Consider the following 7,626-nt stretch of genomic DNA (forward strand, 5'->3'; position numbering starts at 1 on the left):
CTAAATCATCATTATCTTTATCCTAAAAGCTATCTTTGGTGCCTTCTTGGAAACTGATGTGATGGATCTTGCAAAGCACAATAGTTTTAGGTTAGACCTCATGAAGTTACTTAAGAAAAGCTTTAACTCCATCGTTTTATTTAATTCCATTGTTTATAAGGAACGCTTTAGTAATGGTCTTGAAAGAAACAGACAGACACAGAATATATATATATATATATATATACACAAAGATTATATATACTGTTATATATATATATATATATATTACAGTATATATAATCTTTGTGTGTGTCTGTCTGTATCTTTATTTATGTATGTGTGTGTATATATATATATATATATATATATATATATATATATATATATATATATATATATATATAATATATATATAATTAAAACCTAAAGCTATAGCTTCTCGAACCATCCTGGATGAAATGAATCAAATTATTATCTGGAAAAACGTATTTTAGTCCTAATAGTGTGTATTGAGCAAAGACCGAAGCGTTCGAAGCGCTGGAATGGTATTTCTGGTCATCTACGGCCATCTAGTGGGTTAATTTGATATTTCCACGGACTCCGAAAATCGTCTCCTTTTCTATGAAGTGTTTGAGCATTGTACGAACTTAGTACAGTATAGGACTTTTTTTACAAGAGTGACCGTCGATTAACTATGCACATAGACACTGTAAAATAATCAAATGATTATGAAGCCTCGTCGACTTCATAATCAATCGCTTATAAATTGTACTCCTGCTCTCTTTTTAATGCGCTCGAAAAGTAAAGCCTGACCTGGGATTTCAAATGGTGGACTTCTGAAGTTAAAACGGGTGCAGCAGCGATTTGTTCCAAGCATCTCAACCGATTACAAAAAGGTGTTTAAAACAATTATTTTATGAATAGAATGTACAGCTGATGTACATAACGACACTGGCAGTGTTAATTATGTTTAAACTGATGTATTTGTTATTAATTTAAAAATATCTAATATTTCTTAAACAAAAATCATTTGTTTGGATTTCACTGGCATTTGAATATTACTGTAGCAACTCAACTAATTGTAACACATGTGGCCCAGCCTTTACAGCTGGCATTAATTGAATGTGAACTTCTTATTTCACTTTTTAAGAGACTTGAACGGGGTTAGGAGGATTTAGTCTTACTTTCTGTTTTATTTGATTATTTCGGTTCAAAAAGACCAGAAACTTACAAAGTGTAAACGTGCCAAAGTTTTTAGAAATGCTTCCACACTAGGCTCAAATTCCAGACACCTCGCGTTTGCATTTTTTACTTTGGTTGTTTCAATGGGACGGTGACTCCTGTTTATCGCATTCCCTCAGCAAGCGCATAATCTGCGGCACACAGTGCAGGATAACAAACACGTAATTAACAAAACGTACTTCAGCCGGGAGAGTTCGGCTTTGACTTGGAACTTTGTGTTCTTAAGTTTCTTAACACAGACGTGCAGCTTTAAGTTGACGGGTGACGTTGGGAGTTTACCGAGTAGTTTACTGGCCTCCCGTCCAGGGCGGAATCCTAATGGCGTCCGGTGACGCTTTCCTCCTTCAAAATAATGTAAATATTTGCCGAATGCGCTTTTCAGGAATAAACTCTAACCGTTAATCTTATGGTGTATGTTCAGTTAACTGTATATGTAGACAGAACTGTTACATTTATTTTGTGTTAAGAAAACTATTTTACTTTAACTTGCTTTAAAATCAAACTTTTTTGGAGTAATGTCATATTAATATTTTTGGCTGACCCACAAAACGATTTTAACAATATTTAATATAAAAAGATGTCTTCTTTTCTTTTAAAGGCAAAGGCAATCTTACAGGTTATTATTAACACGGTTTTCAATCAAAATGTGTGCATTTCGAATACAGTTCACAGATTTCTATCTATCTATCTATCTATCTATCTATCTATCATATAGTGCCTTTCATCTATCTATCTATCTATCTATCTATCTATCTATCTATCTATCTATCTATCTATCTTTTAATATTTTACGCACATCTATGTTGTATATTTAACAAATGTTTCCTATAACTTGATGCATGGCACTTCGCTGGGTTGTATAGTTCTTAGAACAGTTACTCGACCATTGACTAGAAAGCACCTTTTCATTCTGTGAAGAGTTCTTTGAATATGAAGTTCGTTTTTGGGCTTTGAAATGGTTCCTAAAATGTGGGGGAAAAAAATCAATGTTTCATGTCGTAGGCTACCCTCATGATATAAGAAATCCAGAAAACCTGAACTTAGCCTGAGTTTAATGCAGCATCATGAAACCACTGGTATTTCTGTTATTATAATTACTTATGGAATGTGCTACAGATCTAAATAAAGGTTCTTCTTGGAGTTTTCATCTGGATGGTTCTTTTTTTTTGTCCAAAAACTGGTTCCTCAATGGTGTCGCTCTGACGAATCACTTTGGCACCTTTATTTCTAAGAGTGCACCTTTGTTATAAAACTAAGCTTGTTACACATGAGCACACTTCACTCATTTTAGAGACTTTATTTTATGAGATGTCGAACGAGTCGGCATAACTTGAGTCGTGAAATATCAAAATATTGCCTGTGGTGCTCTTCTTGCTCAATCAAATCGTGTATGTGAAACATTCATAAAGAGGGAGAGTTCAGCACATGCTTACATTTTTAAAGACCCTGTGACGTCCTGCCTGGCCCAATGTGTTGCAGGGATTGGCTTTATCAACTGTGCTCCTGCCTTGGATTAATTGGGTTAGAGAACAACTGACTGACATATTTAGCTAAAACTTTCAAGGCAGACAGTTTCTTCCACTTTTAAAAAAAGTATTTTGTTTCGTTCAGCTAACTTATTTGCGATTATAAAGCATTTGAAGATATTTAATACATAGGGAATATTTATTATAATGTCACATTTTTCCTACCTTTTTAGCTTTTACCCAATCATATAGATAAAAAGAGTGATTAAAATCCATCTACTTTCTAAATCCAATAATTTCAGTATGGGTGGCAGTGAATTCTAACTAATACTACACATTCATTCCTATGCAGAACAGAGATGAGCCCAGCAAGACAATATACTCGTCAATCATGGGACACCACAATAAAGAAGTTATACCTGCACGACAGCACCATGTGACAGCAAATCCTAATCTCTTGAAAACACACACAGGGAGACTCCACACAGGTAATGAGCAAGCAGAGCCATTGCACCAAAGTCCATGGATATGTGGGTCAGCAAATCTATTACAACTAGACATACCAAAGTGGTTCTTCAGAGTGATGCCATAGGGGAACCTTTTTTGGTTTCCCCAAAGGAACAATCGACATGAAGGTTCCAGAAAGAACATTTTCTAGAGCCATATCAGGTTCATTAAATATACCCATGAATACATGATGACAGATTTGAGAAATCCCAATGTTTTCCTGATTTTGGAAGGACTCTTACTGCATGCAGTAACACAAGGTTATCTTGTTCAGTTTACATGAAAGATTTCATTTTTGTCCACTTATTAGGAATCTTTTCAAAACCCAGACTAAATGGTTCATTGTCAACCAGTGGCTCTGAGGAGCCATGCAACCCAGTAAATAGCCATTAAAGAAATGTTATTTTTAAAAGTTAACACTTGCTGTGCTCTGCGATGAAAATTCACCCATGAGCAGAACTGTTGGACCAAACGCAGGGAGTGTCAGGAGACAAGACCCTTGCATCTGTTACATTTCCTAACCCATCCATTCATCTCAGGTACTCGCTGATATCACAAAGCGCTGTACAGATTCCATTTACACCCTTAAAATTCCTGGTTCTTTAATGGCACTTTATACTGGGTTGTGTGGTTCCTCATAGTCCCTTTGCTTGGCCAAACGCCATTGCATTCTGGGAAGGGTTATTTGCATATGAAGTTGGTTCTCTGTGCTTTGAAAAACTCCCTAATATGTAAAGGCTCTTTAGTGTATGGCAGGCCGTATAACACTATCGGATCAGGAAAACCTGAAATTAGCATGTTTTACTTCAAGAGCCCTTTAAAATCAGGGCCCATTGTTATTGCACAAATCTGTTATCATCTACTCACGGGTATTTGCTGTTTGCCTATTACTGGTCTAAAGAAATACAAATTCTTTCTGGAACCTTCAAGCAGATGGCACTTTTAGAAAACAAAAATGCCTCCCCTATGGCATAACTCTAAGGAACCACTCTGGCACCTTCATTTGAAGAGTGTGAGATCAGCACAAATTAACTGAGCACCAACATCAGGCAATACAAGACTAGACATTTTTATTGTATAGGATGGAAGTATGTAACATTCATTGAAAGCCATTAAAGATAATGTTATTGCATAGGTTTGAAATGTGTAATATTCAGAGAAAGCCATTAAAGATAATGTTTCATAATTTGAAATCAATATAGAGATTTTACAATCTTACGGCATGTGCAGTAATTTAGCGGAAAGGCAATCTTTCCAGCAGCATGAAATCCGTTCCATGTGAAGTGCAGCGAAAAGGGACAACACCAAAAAAATAAATAAATAAGTGCAAGAAAAAAAAAAATATCGTCACTTTAAAACAAAGCACAAAAGATAAAACGCGCAGGTTATTGTGCGGCGGCTCACGGTGGCAGTCGTGGCGTTTCAGTGTGGCGTAGAACACCAACACGAAATTAAACAGCCTGTTTTTTGCTTTCTTGCTAGACGGAATTATACACATTTACAGATTGCTTTTTAGAAAATATCATTATAAAATATTATGACATCACGGGCCGGAACGTGAATTTTTTAAAGTATTGGTTCTGTAATGGCACTTTACTGGGTTACGCTTTTCCTTGTTGAGCCATTGCTTGACAAAGAACCATTTCATTCTGTGAAGGCTTCTTTGCATATGGAGTTGGTTCTTTGAGAACTGAAAAATATTTGGGCAAAGCAGAAACATTTAATGTATAGCAGCAAGATATCAACAGACAAATGAAACGTTAACATGGCCTGTGTTATCGAATACAGTGAGAGTTCTTTTAAAATCAGGAGCCCAATGGTATTTCACAAATCTGTTATCTCTTCATATACTTATGGAACCAGTTACGGATCTAAACAAATAAAGATTATTTCTGGAACTTTTATGTGGATGGTTCTTATGGGAATCAAAAATAGTTCCCCTGTGACATCGCTCTGACGGACCACTTTGGCACTTTTATTTTCTAAGAGTGATAAAAAAAGACGACTGGGCGATATACGCAGCAGCAGGTAATCAAAGTGACGCATGCGCATCATGAAGCTACAGGACAGTGCTATTATAGCCGTTTGTGATTTTCACAGGTCTTATTGTGTGAGTATTGGTTGTTTGGTAAAGTTATGCTACTTTTTTGGAATGTTTTAAGGTGTTGGTCACATGTAGAATAACTGTTTAATGACTGTTAAACTTGCACTGCCAACTTTCAGTTAGAAAAAGGCATGCCACAGGTTGAAAATGCGACGTTCTTTAAAACACACGTGCGAAATGAGTGAAACGGACACATTTCATTTCGCATTCAATTTCGCAATTACGAAATTCAAGGCGTTTCTGGGGTGGGGTTAAACAAAAGCTGTGATGAATTTATGTGTTTGTACATCTTTTTCATATATTCGTTATTAATATTAGCATATATATTTTAGTGTTGTAATGCCTGTTTTCTGTGTTGATTTTAAAGCATGCTTTTCACATTTTTCCATATACATACACACAATCTTTCTATTGTTTGGCAAGTATTCTTATATATATCCTCATACAATTCATATTGTAGTGAAGTTGAGTGGTCAACTTCATTATCTTGCCTCAGTTGTCCTTAAGCGCATTCCCTGATAGCATCAGTCCGTTTTTTTTTCAATCGTTATCTCCATTAAGAACAACACGACATCAGAGCTCGACAGCAAGGCTGGAACCAAGCCCAGACTGAAAATATCTACCATTCATGTTTTTTAGTTCGTTGTGGTCTGAGCGGCGGCTGGCATGCGACAAGCTGTGATTCAGATCCGGACGGGACGCCAGCCGTTTGTATATGTAATTCTAGCAATTATGCACGAGGATGCCATTATTGCTATTATCCTTAATGCTCAGTGGTGTGCGGTTAGTTTCATTGCCACCAAAGTTACTTCTCTTGATTTTATCTCCTGAGGCTTCCACTGAGCAGATCGCCTGTGCGCGAGGATTTATTCCAGCCAGAGCTGACGACTGTTTCTTCATAGTCTGGAGGATGTTGCGTGTACAATGATCTTTTTTGTGGCGCACGGCTGCCTATAGCTATATGTGATGTGCCCGTGTATGTCTCGACGCCAATTTAGGCAGATTTATGGGAGAGTTTTAAATAGGAGGGTTATAAGGGAGACTTCATAATTAGCTGCCTGTATTATTAATGTAATCCGAATTTCATGCCATTGAGGTTTTGACGCCTGGGAGCTGGCGGGCATGTGGCGCAGCTTCAGACTCTTGACAAAAATAAAAAAAAAGACCAATATAAGGCGGAATATTGTACAAAGTTATAAAGAGAATACTGTGTTCGTGATCTCTGCCCCATGGGTCTATAAAATAAATCATCGGTATGCTCGAATTTTATAATGTTTTTAAAGTGCATTTGGTCTTTGAACGTGAAACAGTTCGGCTTATTGTTGGGAAAAGATTTGCCGGCACTGTCATCATTGAAAAAAAATGACCGGATAGCTAAGAACGTATCCAGTTATCCATCCGTTTTTTGGAAGGACTAACACAGTGAATGATATAGTCGTGTCGGGACGACATATCATTGTAACTGTACAAATTCACACTCAATCCAATCCAATTTAGTTTTATTGAACTCCGACAACCGGGAGGACATATCACTCTTAAAAATTCTGCTTCTTTAATGGCTCTTTATTGTGGTTCCTCGTTCAGCCATTACTGGACAAAGAAGCGTTTCCTTTTGGGCTTTCATATGCTCTGGTTCTGTGGACTTTTGAAAGAACAATACTGGAGTCTTTTATGTGCTACCTAGCAGGATCCTAAGACCAAGCAAACCTGAGCTTAGCCGGTGTTACTGTAGCGAAAGTCCGTTTAATGTATACCTGAAATGAAAAGTTCTTTCTGGAATAATTATGTGGATTTTTTTTTTTTTCATTTCTCTGCCATTGCTTTTTTCCTTTGTACCTTTCATTTTAATAGTGTTACAGCCTCACATATTCAAGGACTTTAGTGTGATTTCTCCACTCATTCTCTGTTTGAAGTCAGCGTGTTCTCCCTGTGCTCCTCTGTGTGTTAACTGGATACTATGATTTGCTGCCAGGTGGTGCAATTATGCAAGTATAATTGGTGACTCTTTTACTTGCATGTAGAGCGTAAGGTAAGGTGCCACCTCTGGGAACCAAACTTGGGAATAAACCCTATGAGGAGAAACACAAACAAATATAAATCCATCCATTAACAAAAGAGTTTTAATCCACTTTTTGGGCCAGTGTCAGCTGTTAAATGAGGCGAGGTTAGATGTCTGAACGTTTACATTTACTGTTCACACTAAATCCTAACCAGACGAACCGCTAACCTTAACTTGTTTCCTAAAACTGTCCCGACATTTCTAAAATTACACTGACTTAACAATGCTGCAAATATTTGATACTGCTGCATCCTGGTTCTGTAGGG

This window comes from Polypterus senegalus, chromosome 17 (assembly GCF_016835505.1).
Source record: "Polypterus senegalus isolate Bchr_013 chromosome 17, ASM1683550v1, whole genome shotgun sequence".
NCBI classification, from domain to species: Eukaryota; Metazoa; Chordata; class Cladistia; order Polypteriformes; family Polypteridae; genus Polypterus; species Polypterus senegalus.